Raw genomic sequence first — 14,531 nt, 5'->3', positions numbered from 1 at the left:
CCACTAAATTCATAATAGGCATTTATCAATAATTAAAAAACAAATTTAAACCAACTACACACAAGCAGCACACTGCAATACCATGGCATACCTTAGTGATCTTTTAAGGCCTCCTTCAGCCATACAGCTCCTCAACAGGCTTGTGTCTCTGGCTGTTCAAAATCAGCAGGCAGTCTTTCCACTTCACCCCTCCACCTTGCTGGTAATGTTTCCCCCTTTGCCTCTCAAATATAATTTGCAACCTTCAGCAAAAACAATAGGAATATTTGCTTGGCTGTGATCCACCGTAGGGGTGAGGGATCACCTATGTCCTTTCAGGCTACCAAATGCGTGTTCAACAGTTGTCCTGCACCTGATCAGTTAAATCTCTCCTTGCTGTTGTCCAGAAATCCGGTGTATGGTTTCAGGAGCCAGTGATGCAAAGGGTGGGCTGGGCCCCCAGGATCACTGTTGGTATTTCAACCTCACCAATGTGAATATACTGGTTTAGGAAGAATGTCCCTGGCTGCATCTTTTGGAAACATCCTGTACTCCTAAAGATCCCAGCATCATGCACCTTTCCTGACCAGCTAGTGTTAATGTCAGTGAAATGTTCTCAATGATCCACCAGCTCTTGCATAACGATGGAATCGTATCCCTTTCTATTTATGTATTTGGAAGCAAGACGGGGGAGGGAGGTGCAGTATTGGGATGTGTCCTATCAGTTCCCAACCACAGTTCGGAAAACCCATTTCTTCCAATCTGTATATTTCCTGCACATTGCCGGAGTCTCTCAGTCCAGTGCAGCAGGAGGTGTTAATGGCCTTGCACACCTGGATTATAATTACCCACTGACCAACATCAGTTTGGGCTTGCAGATGTCCAGAGTGCAATCATCACCGAATTTTCCACTGTCAAAATAGCGCTCTTTCTGGTGTGTCTGCCCTTGAGGGTTTGGGCAAGCTCAGCATACAGATCCAGGAATGTGGCCTTCTGCATCTGAAAGTTCTGTAGCCACTACAGTAGGGGTCGGCAACCTACAGCACACATGCCAAAGGTGGCACGTGAGCTGATTTTTTGATGGCACGTGGTGCGGGCTGAGCTGCTCGGCCTGCCGCTGTTCTGGGGTTTCCACCGCCGGCTCCTGCCAGCTGGGGTCCCACCGTTGATCCCGCTCAGCCCCCACTGCTAGCTTGGGTTAAGGAACCCCAGGCTGGCAGTGGGCTGAGACCCCAACTGACAGGAGCTGGTGGCCGAAACCCCAGAGCGGCGGCGGGCTGAGCCGCTCAGTCACTGCTCTGGGGTTTCGGCCACCAGTGGGGCCCCACTTACCTTGCTCCAGTTGGAGTTCCAGCGCAGGCCCCCTGCCAGACAGAGTCCAGGCTTCTGGCCCTGCTCAGCCCTACCAGCTGCCAGGTCCACTCACCTCAGCTGCCGATCTGGGGGTCCAGGCGCTGACCTCCTGCCAGCCAGGGTCTGGATCTCCAGCCTTGCTCAGTCTGCTTTCTGGCTTGGAGTCCCAGCAGGCCACCCTGAGCTCTGCTCTTGGCCTTGAATCAGTGCTCTGCAGCCTCCCCGCTGTGGTGTACTGTCTCTAGCCTGGGACAGTGAGGGTTGTATACGAGGCAAGAGGGGGTGCAGCTCAGCACCACCATCTTAAAATTGCTTATTACACCACACTGTGTTTGACCTTGTGCCTGCCTTCTATCGCCATTTTTTTCCCCACTGGGAGTTGAAGGGAACATTTGACAAAATGGCAGCTCCTAAGAAAGCGAAGCTAGATGCCTGATCATGTCTATCTGCTTAGACAGACACATTTGGATTTATTGAAAAGGACTGTGCTATTTGTGCTTTCTGTTACGAAAGTGTTATTTGTCGCACATCAAGTGTTCGACATTTTGAATCGAAGCACGAGAAAACCTTTCTTGACGAAGCAGACAAGACTGAATAAATCAAAGGCAGTAGCAGCCTATGAGAAGCAAAGCAGTGTTTTTAAAAGCTTAAGTGTAAGTAAAAATCAAGCTACAGAAGGAAGTTACGAGATTGCACAGTGCATTGCAAAAAATGGAAAACTGTTTACAGATGGGGAATATATAAAAAGTTTTTCTCAGCAGTTCCAAGATTTTGTTCAGTAATTTGCCAAATAAAGATACAATCGTATCTAGAATAAAAACTGCCCATCTCTGCCAGAACAGTTGAGAGACGCATAAGTGAAATGGCAGAAAACATTAAGAAAAAGCAGACGACTGCATTGAAAGACACCGCACTGTTTAGTGTTGCAGTTGATGAGAGCGTGGATATAAACCATGTTCCACGTTTGGCAGTTGTTGCAAGATATTGTGCTTCCGATGAAATCCAAGAGGAACTTTGTTGCCTAAAACCCCTGCATGGCACAACAAAGGGGGAAGATGTACTGGAAAGTTTTGTAAACCATTTTGAAGAACGAGGAGTTGACATCAGAAAAATATTTTGTGAGACAACAGATGCTGTTCCTTGCCTCGGTCAGAAAACAGAAGGGATTTGTAAAGTTACTCGAAGATCAAATTGGCCGTCCGACAGTCAAATTTCACTGCATCATCCATCAAGAAAACCTGCATGCTAAAATTTCTAATTCAGAGCTTAATAATGTGACGAATATAGTGGTGCGAATTGTGAATTTCCTTGTTGCTCGATCTGCTTTGACTCAGACGATTTCAAGCACTGCTAGCACAGATGGATAGTGCTTAGAACGACATTCCACTTCACAGCAACATTTGGTGGCTAAGTCGTGGCAAGGTTTTGGTGCGCTTTGTAAACTGTTTTCATGCAATCAAGGCCTTTTTGTCGGAAAAAGAACAAAACTACCGCAAACTGGATGATGACAAATGGCTGTGTAAGCTCATGTTTCTGACTGATATCACCGCTCACCTAAACTAACTCAACATCTCTCTCCAGGGTGCAAAGCAAACGGTTCTGGATCTTTATGAAGCCTGGAAAGCATTTGTTGTGAAACTAGCAGTTTTTTCCAAGGATATTCAAACTTCTACTTTCAACTCAGAAAAGAGCTATCGACACATTGCACTGTCAATGTCGATGAGATTGGAAGGTACATGCAAGAACTGGAGTCAGAATTTTCTGACAGATTTCAAGATTTCCAGCGATTTGGCCCAATGCTTTCTTTTCTAATTAAACCTGAAAAGTTCAACAAAAGCAACTTGGATTTGTCTGTATTTCAGTGGATGGGTGTTGAAGACTTCAAAATGCAACTCATTCAGTTAAAAAGCTCAGAATTGCGGACATCAAAGTTTGTGGATCAGCGGAGCACACTTGAAGCTACCATGAGAGATCATGGGGCCTCTATTCTGACCTGCTGGATGTCCCTGCCAGTGAAATTTAACTGTTTGAAGAAAATTGCATTTGCAATGCTTTCAGCATTTGGATTCACACATGAAATCTGTCCTCTGTCCCGCTCGGAGCCGGTTAACAACTGATCACTCAGAAGTCTGTGTGCAGCTTAAAGTATCCAAATACTTGCCAGACATTGGAAAACTCAGCAAGGAAAAGCAAGGGCAAGGATCACACTAAACTGATAAGATCTGCATTTTAATTTAATTTTAAATAAAGCTTCTGAAACATTTTGAAAACCTTGTTTACTTTACATATAACAGTAGTTTGGTTATATATTATAGAGAGACCTTCTAAAAAAGGTTAAAATGTATTACTGGCACGTGAAACCTTAAATTAGATTGTATAAATGAAGACTCGGCACACCACTTCTGAAAGGTTGCCAACCCCTGCACTACAGATCTCCACCCTTCAGGGTTCATGTCGTAGGCCCACAACTGTCAGTGAATTCTTGCAACACCCTGTGATGTTTTTTTAATGCACTGTCTGCACCATCCACGCCTCCTCTGTGTGTCCTGTCTCATTTTCATCACAGCACCATCGACCACTAGTGTAGTGGTAGTCATTGAAGTTTCACAAATACAGAATTGTGCACCTTGTCTCCAAACAGACCCAAGAACTCCACTGGTTCTGTTCAGGATCTACTTCTGCTGGTGAGAAGACAGAGAGAAAAGCAGTGGGAATTTTTTAAAAGGCATGAAAATTATGGGTTCGAAGAAACATTATGGATTAAGGGAATGGGAATTATGGGAACTTGACCCCAAGCTCCCATAATTGCCCGAGCCCCCTGCTGGTAACTCACAATGCACTGCAAAAATGTCCCATAAGGCATTGTGCTGGACACTGGTGTGGGGGATGTAGCAGTCCTGTTGACACAACTCCTCGCAGTGAGGTTGCATGGCACTAGCAAAAGCAGCCAAGTGTACATGCACTCGAGTAACATTGCAATGTCAGCAACTGTAAACCAGCAAAAGTTCTGGTGATGAAACTTTCTAAGGTAGATGTGATCCAGTGTTACTGATATATCTAGTTCAGTGGTTCCCAAATGGGGGTTTGTGAGCCCCTGGGGGTTTGCAAAATGTTACAGGGGGTTCTTGGGAAAAAATTCCCTAATGGTGGACAGAGCTGTTCCTAGGGACCCCGGGCAGCATGGGGCCAGCAGCCTGGAGCCCCTGGACTTCCAAGAGCTAAGCAGATCAAAGCTAGCATATCTATCACACTGAGGAGATTTAAACTTCAAGACTCCTTATGGGAAAGGGAAAGGAGAGGTGGATATTTTTTGCTGTTTTTTAAATTATTATGAAGAACAAGTTTAAGCTTGTAACGTGCATTGGTCGCCTGGACTGTTCATGACCTGAATACTTGTGTAGGAGGAACTCTTTGAGTTGGCTTCTTAAATACCTTCATGCTGTTTCACATCTGATACTCCTTGATGAAACATAGGAGCCTTGTCTTATAACAGGCTTATTCAAAGTGATACAAGTTACGAAAGAGAGATCTTGGAAGAATGTTGCTGTTTTCATAATGTAATAAAAATACTGTAATGATAAATAATTAATAATAGTGTGTAATAAGCATGTCCTAAAAACAAATTTTATATTTCCAAGATCACTGCTTTTATAATTTATACTCAAGTAAAGGAGAAAATCCCTGGAAATACTCATTTTTAGGAGGGGGTTTGTGAGATTTCACATTTTAGTGAAAGAGGTTCACAGGTTGTTAAAGTTTGAGAACCACTGGCCTAGTTCAACCACTACTGTTGGACTTGAAGCAGAAATTCAGTTAGGGAAGTTCCATGACCTGTGTTCATGCAGGAGATCAGACTAGATTGTCAGTCCAGATAGGAACATTGTGATCATCTATTATTGTATATAGGAACAGAGGGTTATCACACTACATCAAACTATTGGTTCACCACATCCAGTATTCTCCTTCCAGCTGTAACCCATAGTGTGCCTGGCCAATTATACAATGCTTTATGCTGAATGGAAAATTCTGGGGATTTTCTGCAGGAGGCAGAAAGAATCTACTGCTGCCCTTAAGCTGTTGTTTAATTGCCTCACCTTAGCGTGCAGAACTACAGCTGTCATGGGCCATAAAATTATCCAGCCAGTATTTACCTGTTTATGTACCACCCAACACAATGTAGCCCCAGTCTGATTTAAGCCTTTGGGAGCTACTGTAATATGAATTATCTTCAAATCTTAAAGCCAGACAAGGTTGGCCAAAGTATTAAGATGATTAAGTGCTGTGCAGTAAAGAACTGATAACGTTTCACTGATAGTTAAATAACTTGTTTCATGTGTTCAGAAACAATGCTTAGAGTATTACGTTTATTAAAGAATTAAAACTGATACTCAACTTTTTTTGTGAGTGGTCTTAACTGTAGCATTTAAAGTAAACAATGCAGCATACCACTAGGTCTGTCTTAGTCATGTTTCCACAGCTGTAACACTTCGTTTTCTTCCAGTCTGCAGTGCGCAAACTGCTTTTATTCCCCCTTCTTTCCCCATTGCCAAAGAAAACTTCCACTTGCCAAGATGATGTTGCTTGATGCCCCCAGCTGCTATGGAGTTTGAAATGTGGTCCTTGACACTAGGCATCAGATTGCAGTGGTTGGGCAACCTGACCAAGTATGTGAGAGGCTGGAAGGCAGAGATTACTTCTCTGAACGGCAGCAGGAACCATTATAGTCCTGTCAGTGTATTTCTAGACTTCACTAGGATAATAATGCATACTAGGGAGAAAGCAACTTGAGATAGCAAACTCCATTTAAATTTTGATAGGAAAGCCAGAGTTTACATTTCTATTTCCTTACCTAAGTTGTGCTGCTGTTCAATACCACACAAGAGAGCCTGCAGTCCCAACACTGTTTAGAATTAGAAAATACATGTATTGACTCATAAGTTTAAAAAAAAAATTAAGTGCTGGTAAAAGGAATGGGATTAATAGCCCTAGGTGTAGTGACTTCCTCTCTTTATTCACTGAACAGCAGCAGCTCAAGCTTCCTCTGTATTGTGTTGGCTGGTGTTTGGAGCTGGGGGGGAGACCTCTAGCAGTGAGAAACTTTAATCAGTGTGGTCCAGTCCCTCCACGATGATGTTGTTGGGAATTCTCATGCTCCCCTTTATTAATGTTCTGTCAACAAAGGGAGGTTGGCGGATTTCCGGCCTCAGGAATTCACCCTCCTCTCATATCCCTTGTGGATGTTAGTGAATCATTCCTGACAGAAATATACGTCCCTGGGGATCATGAAACTATAGCTGAGGAGCACATTTTTTAAACTTTGAAAGGGACCAGATTGCACCAAATGGCAGATATACAGATTTTAAAACAATTTTCATTGGGAGCATGCCCCTTGGACCCTTACAAAGTCTTCATCCGTAATTCACACTTCAAATAGTACAAGCTGAAAACTGCTATCAATATACTCACGGTGGGTGGGTGGATGCGGGGTGTGGGGGAGAATACATACATATTCATATGTTAGGAACAAATATATGATGCAGATTTTTTTCTATTTCTTTCCCCTTACTGACCTAAACGGGGACACTCACAAACATGTAAGGAAAATAGATAAGTGAGAAGTTTCTCCCTCTCTGCTTTATTTTTTTTTTAAATGAATTTTCTGGATATGTACCAGTATCTCCTTGAGGTGGGATTTACTCAGCTTGGATTTCAGACCACTGAAATGTAGGATCTGGACTGGAGGTGTAAGGGCACAGAGACAACATATGCCTCGAGCCTTGTGGTATAAATAGCATAGCATCTCCCAAGTATCTTGTAATTCCATTTCTGTAAGGCATCTCATGCGGGAGGCTATCCCCCACTCCTTAGAGAAAATATCTTAGTAAACCCCACCAGAATTTATGCTGGACAGTGAGAGAGAACATGAGAGTAGTGTCAGAGTTCACCTGCCTAGTAGGTTAATCAAAGAAAATTGATCAAAAGTATAGAAAGTGTGGGGAGGGATTCCTCAATCAGGGTAAGATTGCTAGGTTGTGTGCCCTCCCTGTACATCTTGCAGAGTCTGAAATACTGTTGGGCCTAGACAAATGTGCATTGTAACTGTCACACTGCCTGATATGGGATACAGCTAAGAGTGCCAGTCTCAGGTCAGACTGCCAGAAAACAGGGCATGTACCCCCAAACTGGTGATATACTCTATCACAAGACTTCACCAAGCCAGTAACAAACTTCTGCTTCCAAATTACTATACTAGTTGTTATGAAGCCACCGACAGTCCCCTTCAGACCCTCTAGCCCCTCATACATCTCCCAACCTGAAGCAAATACTCAACAGCAGCTACACACCACCCAACAAAAACACCAACCCAGGAACCAAACCCCAGTACCAACTCTGTCCACATATCTATTCAAGGGACACCATCATAGGACCTAGCCACACCATCAGGGGCTCGTTCACCTGCACATCTACCAGTGTGATATATGCCATCACCTTATTGAGGTTGCAGGAACAAACCATCCCGATGTGTAGGAAGAAAAGATTGGACAAATAACCAGGGAGGACTCTGTCTTCACAGACAAGGTCAGCTCCCAGACAGCTGCACTCTGCAGCACGATGACTGAAAAAAAGCTATGTAGTGCCCATCTTTAAAAAAAAGATGGAAGATCCAGGGAACTACAGGGCCAATCAGTCTCACCTCAGTCCCTGGAAAATCATGGAACAGGTCGTCAGCATGGATTCTTCTATGATGAGATAACCAGCTCTGTGGATAAGGGAAGATGACACTAAACTGGGAGGAGTGATTGATACGCTGGAGGGTAGGGATAGGATACAGAGGACCTAGACAAATTAGAGGATATGCACTGTACAGATTAGGGACCGAATGGCTGGGCAGCAGTTCTGCAGAAAAGGACCTAGGTGCCCTTGATTCAGCACTGGTGAGGCCTCATTAAGATGTGGATAAATTGGAGGAGAGTCCAGAGCGGAGGGCAAAAAAAAATGAGGGGGGGGAGCAGCACACTTATGAGGAGAGGCTGAGGGAACTGGGATTGTTTAGTCTGCAGAAGAGAAGAATGAGGGGATTAAAGAAGATGGATCTAGACTGTTCTCAGTGGTAGAAGATGACAGAACACACTAGTAGGGTGGTGAAGAACTGGAATGGGTTACCTAGGGGTGGTTCTATGATGTGCCAGCAATGCCCCTCTGCCATGTACACTTCTACCCCGATATAACGTGACCCGATATAAGATGGGTTCGCATACAAGGTGGTAATGCTCTGACATGCTGCTCTTAGCAGCGTGTTAAGGGTGCCAGGCCAGGCTGGGGCTGAGGGGTTGGATAAGGAGCAGAGGGTCTCGGGGGTGGTCAGGGGCTCCCCCCCCAGTTCTGGGGGCAGGAGCTATGGGAGGGCACTTTTGGGGGCCCCGCAGTCCCAGGGTGGCCCAGGGGATTAGCAGGGTGCCGGGAGCAGCCCACTCTGCTTCCCTCGCCCCACCCCCAGCTGTGTCGCTCGGGGGAGGGCCTTGGGGGAAAGGGATCCCCCCCGCACTCACCAGCAGTGGCGGAAGCGGAGCAGCCCGGCCCCAGCCCGCTCCACTCTGCCAGCTCCCAGCTGCAGTGCTCCGCTTCCCACCACAGGTGAGTACAGGGCGTGTCCTTTCCCTAACCTCTCCACACTCACCCTGTGGCGAGAAGCGGAGCGACGCGGCCCCAGCCTGCTCCGTTTTCCTTGCCCCGGCCCTAGCCATGTCGCTGTGGGGCGGCTGGGTAAAGGTCCTGCACTCACCTGCCCCGCGGCAGGGCCGGTGAAACCCAGTAAGCGACCTAGGCGGTCGCCTAGGGTGCTAACATTTGGGGGGCAGTATTTTGGGTCCTTCAGCGGCAACTGCGGTGGCCAGATCTTTGGCTGCCCCGGTTGTCGTCGGCATTTAGGCGGAGGGACCTGGGGCGGGGGAGGGCCGCCTGCAGCAAGTAAGGAGGGGGCGCGGCATGCAGGGGAACCGATCCTTGCCCCAGCTCACCTCTGCTCCACCTCCTTCCCTGAGCACCCCACCCCACCCCACTCTTCTTCTCTCCCTCCCAGGCTTGCGGTGCCAAACAGCTGATTGCTGCCGCAAGCCTGGGAGGCAGGAGAAGTGGAGCGGCGACGGCATGCTCGGGGAGGAGGCGGAGCAGAGGTGAGCTGGGGCAGGGAGCTGCCGCACAGCTCCCCAGACCGGGGGGAGCTGCTGCAGGGCGGGGCGCCTCAGGGCAGAGCGGGGAGATGCCGCAGGTGGGGGCACCTTTAGGGCGGAGGACTGCCACAGGGCTTTGGGGGGAGGGCGTGCAAGGTGGAATTTTCGCCTAGGGAGCGAAACATCCTTGCACCTGCCCTGCCCGGCGGGAAGTGGAGCGCCACGGCTGGGAGCTGGCGGAGTGGAGCTGGCTGGGGCTGGGCTGCTCCGCTTCCTGCCACTGCCGGTGAGTGCCTGTCAGGGCGTGGGGGTGGATGGGGTCGGAGCAGTCAGGAGATGGGGGCGTTGGGTAGGGGGTGGGATCCTGGGCGTGATGAGGGAAGGGGGTCTCTGGAGGGGGCGGTCAGGGAACAAGGAACCAACAAGGGCCAAAGCAAGTCTGATATAATGCAGACTCACCTATAACACGGTGAGATTTTTTGTCTCCCGAGGACCACGTTATATCATGGTAGAGGTGTACATTGGCCAAACTGGACAGTGTCTACGCAAAAGAATAAATGGACACAAATCTGATATCAGGAATCATAACGTTCAAAAACCAGTAGGAGAACACTTCACTCTCCCTGGACACTCAATAACAGACCTAAAAGTGGCAGTTCTTCAACAAAACACTTCAAAAACAGACTCCAACGTGAAATTGCAGAACTGGAATTAATTTGCAAGTTTGACACCATCATTAGGCCTGAATAAAGATTGGGAGTGGTTGGGTCATTACAAAACCTAAACCTAATTTCTCCAATACTAATTTTCCCCGTACTGTTGTTCACACCTTCTTGTCAACTGTCTGAAATGGGCCACTCCCATTACCACTTCAAAAGTTATTTTTCCTCCCTTGCTGTTAATTAAATTATCTCATTAGACTGACCTCACACTTGGTAAGGCACCTCACATCTTTTCATGTATATATACCTGCCCCTGTATTTTCCACTCCATGCATCTGATGAAGTGGGTTCTAGCCCATGAAAGCTTATGCCCAAATACATTTGTTAGTCTCTAAGGTGCCACAAGGACTCCTTATTATTTTTGCTGATACAGACTAACACAGCTACCCTCTGAAACCAGACTATGATGAAAGGCTATGAAAACCAAACTTTATCACAGCTTACGTTATTCCAGCTGCAGAGAGCCAGCCACTTATCCCAAGTCAAAATCTACTTCAGGATCTCACCCAAAACCCTTGCTGGTAGCCAATCCTTTACTAAACTAAAATGAAAGGTTTATTAATATTTAAAAAAAAAAGAGGCATTAAAAGGTTAAAGTGAATTATACAAGTGTGTAACAACAGTGAAGTTAAATCTGCTAGCTTGCAATAAGTCTCTCTGGTTCACCCAAAAGATGGGGGTCCTTAGTCCATTGTTCAAAGCTCCCCTTGTTAGAAATCACAAACCAGATATGAGAGGCAAGAATAGGTGAGGAGGTGATGTCACTATCTCCAATTTATACCTCCCTAGTCCACTTTCATGGGAAAGTACTGGCTCAAACTTAGAGCTATGCATCACGTGTTCTACATGCCTTGCTGAGTCATGGGGCATCCATTGTCCCATATGTTCCCTTGGGATGAGCCCGCTGAAGGAGCTGATTCTCTTTATTGGCCCATCAACACATGGCTGGCTAGTCTTGATGTAAATCTGGCTTGTGGTATGACCTCGGAACACATGTTTAGTAAGCATGCAGTAAAATTTCATAACTTCATACCCAATGTTGATACACACATTTAAATAAGATGCCATTGTTCAACAGATTACAACTTTTCCAATGATACCTTACAAGGCAGTTTGTACAAGATTTATCACTGTTGTGTAACATTGGTGACAACATTAGTGCAGACGGTCATCTTCCTTTTTATACAGCGTCACAGGCACTTCGGGTTTATGTTGATTTTTACTGCATGTTAAATTGCCTCCGTGTATGTTATGAGGAACACCCAACAATATCAATAAAATACTATTGCCATACTAAAACTTACTAGTATTGACTGATGGCCGCAGGAGCTAGGATGTTGAGTGCCATGGTTGCTTTTCTGACAGTAACCACACTTAAGATTTTACTTCAAATTGAACAATATAAATTTAACCTATGGGTGATGTTCACCTGAAGGGATCAGTTGCTGTCTTAGACTGAGAGAGTAAAGGTTAAGTGGTTTGTAAATGTCATTAGAGCTCCCTTAAGCCAATTACTGCTCTTGATTTACTTCTTGTAGTGCTGTTAGCATTTTAAAAAAATACCAACATTTAAAGACAAAATATCCTGTGATTCATACAAGATTTATAGCTCTGGCATCTCATGTTCTGTTGTAGTGTCTGCTTACCAAAAAATAAACCAGCAACTGCATATATTATACACTATGTGAGGGCAAGATTATCCTCTGAGTTAACTGATCTCATCTCCTTGTCAGTATATGGAAATGAGCCCTTGGTTTACAGTCTGCTGCTCTCTAAGGGCTTGTCTACATTACCTGCTGGCTCTACGGGCAGTGATCAATCCAGCGGGGGTTGATTTATCGCATATAGTCTAGACGCGATAAATCGACCACTGAGTGCTCTCCCATCAATTCTGGTACTCCACCAGGGCGAGACGCGCAGGCGGAGTTGACAGGAGAGCGTTAGCCATCGACTTACCACAGTGAAGACAACATGGTAAGTAGATCTAAGTATTTCGACTTCAGCTACGTTATTCACGTAGCTGAAGTTGCGTAACTTAGATTGATCCCCCCAGCCCCACCCGCAGTGTAGAGCAGGCCTAAGTATAAAAGAACATCTCTAAATAACTTGCTGTTTGCTCTTGTGCAGTCTGCAGTTTCACACTCCATTTTTTAGGCCAAAAGCATTAGAACAGATCACCTACTATGGTGCAGTGGTAAAACTGCATCGTGCTGTAGCAGTGACAGAAGACCCTCTAGTAAGCTGATACAAATCTCTGAAGTTGCATAAGGTCAGACCTTTGTGCACTCTTGTGATCTGCAATTGTGGCTCCTGGCCTGTTTGTTAAAATTCCTTAGGGGCCAAGTGCTCAGTTTTTAAGAACTTTTTTTTTTTTTTGTACTACAACTTTGTCAAAGTTGCTCATTTCATAGAGACTTTAGTAGGCATGAAATATGGGCTTGAAAAAAAATGGCTCTGAAGCTTCGGGGGGTAACTTGTTGCTGCAGCTGAGCCAGTGGCTCTTGCTTTGTCAAAATGATTGTTCACGAGCTAATGAAAGGCCACCGCTTCCAGAAGTGTCGTTGGTTCACTGAGGGCTGGAAAAAAAAATGGATAAAAGATGAAAAAAAATATATAATACGTAACAGCTGAGGAGAGCTGAATATATATTATATATATAAATACTTACCCGCTCGCCGGATCGATGTCCGATCTCTCCTCGCTCCCACGCCCGCCGCGCCGCCGCCGGGAGTGGGTGGAGTTCGGAGAGAGAGAAGCGCGATCGGATATCGATCGCCTAGATGAGGAGATATATAATCGATCTGAAAAAAATCCGCACGCCCGCCGACGGCGGTAGTGTGAACGTAGCCTGAGAAACCACTGGCCCTTATAGGGCAGCTGATGCTTTGTTGGCTACTTTCCTTCTGTCCTCCCAAAAAAACCAAACTATTGGTTCGTTGTCAATGTACATTCAGTTAGTTCCCTGGTTACCACTCCACTGGAGTGAAAATCAAAGAACCACACAGTTAGGGACAGCAAGTAGGAAGCAATGTGAGAATGAAATTAAAGGACAGCTGAAGGCAGATAAATGACTAAATACGATACCAAACAATTTCATGTTAAAACCAAATGACAGTCGAGTCGGGGCTTTTCTTACAAGTTAAGACTCTCAGTCACAAGCTTCACCTGTGATCTTTCTGCCTCTTGCATAATCCCCAATAAGATTTTTGTTATTTAATTTTAGACAGTTGATGTACAAGGCAGGATAGAATCCAGTTTACACCACCAGCCTGAGTTCTCTGTGTGGGGCTACCAAAAATAAATACATTTGTGTCATTAGAATGAGTGGATATGACTCATACAGGGAGTTAGTATGTTGAGTGCCATGGTTGCTTTTCTGACAACCATACCTGAAGGTTTTACTTCAGAATGAACAATATAAAATCTTACGTGCTGATGAACTGAAAGTCAACAATGTCTGTGCTACACAAAATTACTCTTGCCACTCTAATAACGAATACTTGTGTTGCATTAGTGCCCAAAGTTCCCAATCAGGATCATAGGTGCTCAGACCCCACAGTATTGGATGCAGTATAAGAACCTGACTAGAATGCTCCACAAACATATAAGCGAACAGTCTCTGCCCTGGTGAGTTTACAGTCAATTTCATGTAAAACAAGAATCAAAAAGAGATTGAAACAGTAAGAGGGAGAGAGCTATTGGTGGAGGATGAGGATAACTGTAAGAAAGTTGTACCGTTATAAAGGAGCAACGTTTATAGCTCAGTGGTGCTGAATCTTAAAAAGTATTGTTCTGTATATTTGCCCTGACATACTGCCATTAGTTTCTAGGCATCTCAGCTGAAGTGAGTCTTAAGTTGTGATTTGAAGGACAGGGAGTGGCTCTAAAGACTGACTTGTGGATGAGGCTCTCCAAGTGAGAAGAGGCAGGGAAGAAAAAAATGCAAAGGCTGTTGTGGGAAATACACTGATATAATAACTCCACCTCCATGAGAGGCATAGAACTTATGTCGGAGTAGTTAGGGTGATGCAGTGGCCGTGTAGACACTGCATTACTTACATTGGCTGTTGGCTGTCCTTCTGTCAGCAGTGGAGGCTCACAGCTGGAGCAGTGAAATTGACAACAATGTCAGTTTTGCTGCTGGTAGGTTCCCTGCTGGGAAATTGAGCCCCCCACTCCTTTCAGCTGCCTAACAGTCAGTGCAAGGGTCAATTTCACAGCAGGGACCCTACCAGCAGCGAAACTGATATTCTTTGAGTGCTATCCCTGTAGATAGATGCTCCACTTCAGGTGTCGGTGCATCCCG

At 45.5% G+C, this 14,531-nt stretch overlaps 1 protein-coding gene across 5 annotated transcripts in view; it reads left to right on the top strand.

The window, feature by feature from the left end:
- The window catches only part of AHCYL2 (adenosylhomocysteinase like 2), a 202,836-nt gene that overhangs the window by 81,543 nt on the left and 106,762 nt on the right, over positions 1 to 14,531 (top strand). The window lies entirely within an intron of this gene.

The sequence above is a fragment of the Mauremys reevesii genome, linkage group 1 (assembly GCF_016161935.1).
Source record: "Mauremys reevesii isolate NIE-2019 linkage group 1, ASM1616193v1, whole genome shotgun sequence".
Taxonomy (NCBI): Eukaryota; Metazoa; Chordata; order Testudines; family Geoemydidae; genus Mauremys; species Mauremys reevesii.
The sequence above is the reverse complement of the archived record's forward strand: the minus strand, read 5'-3'. Positions and strand labels throughout refer to the sequence as shown.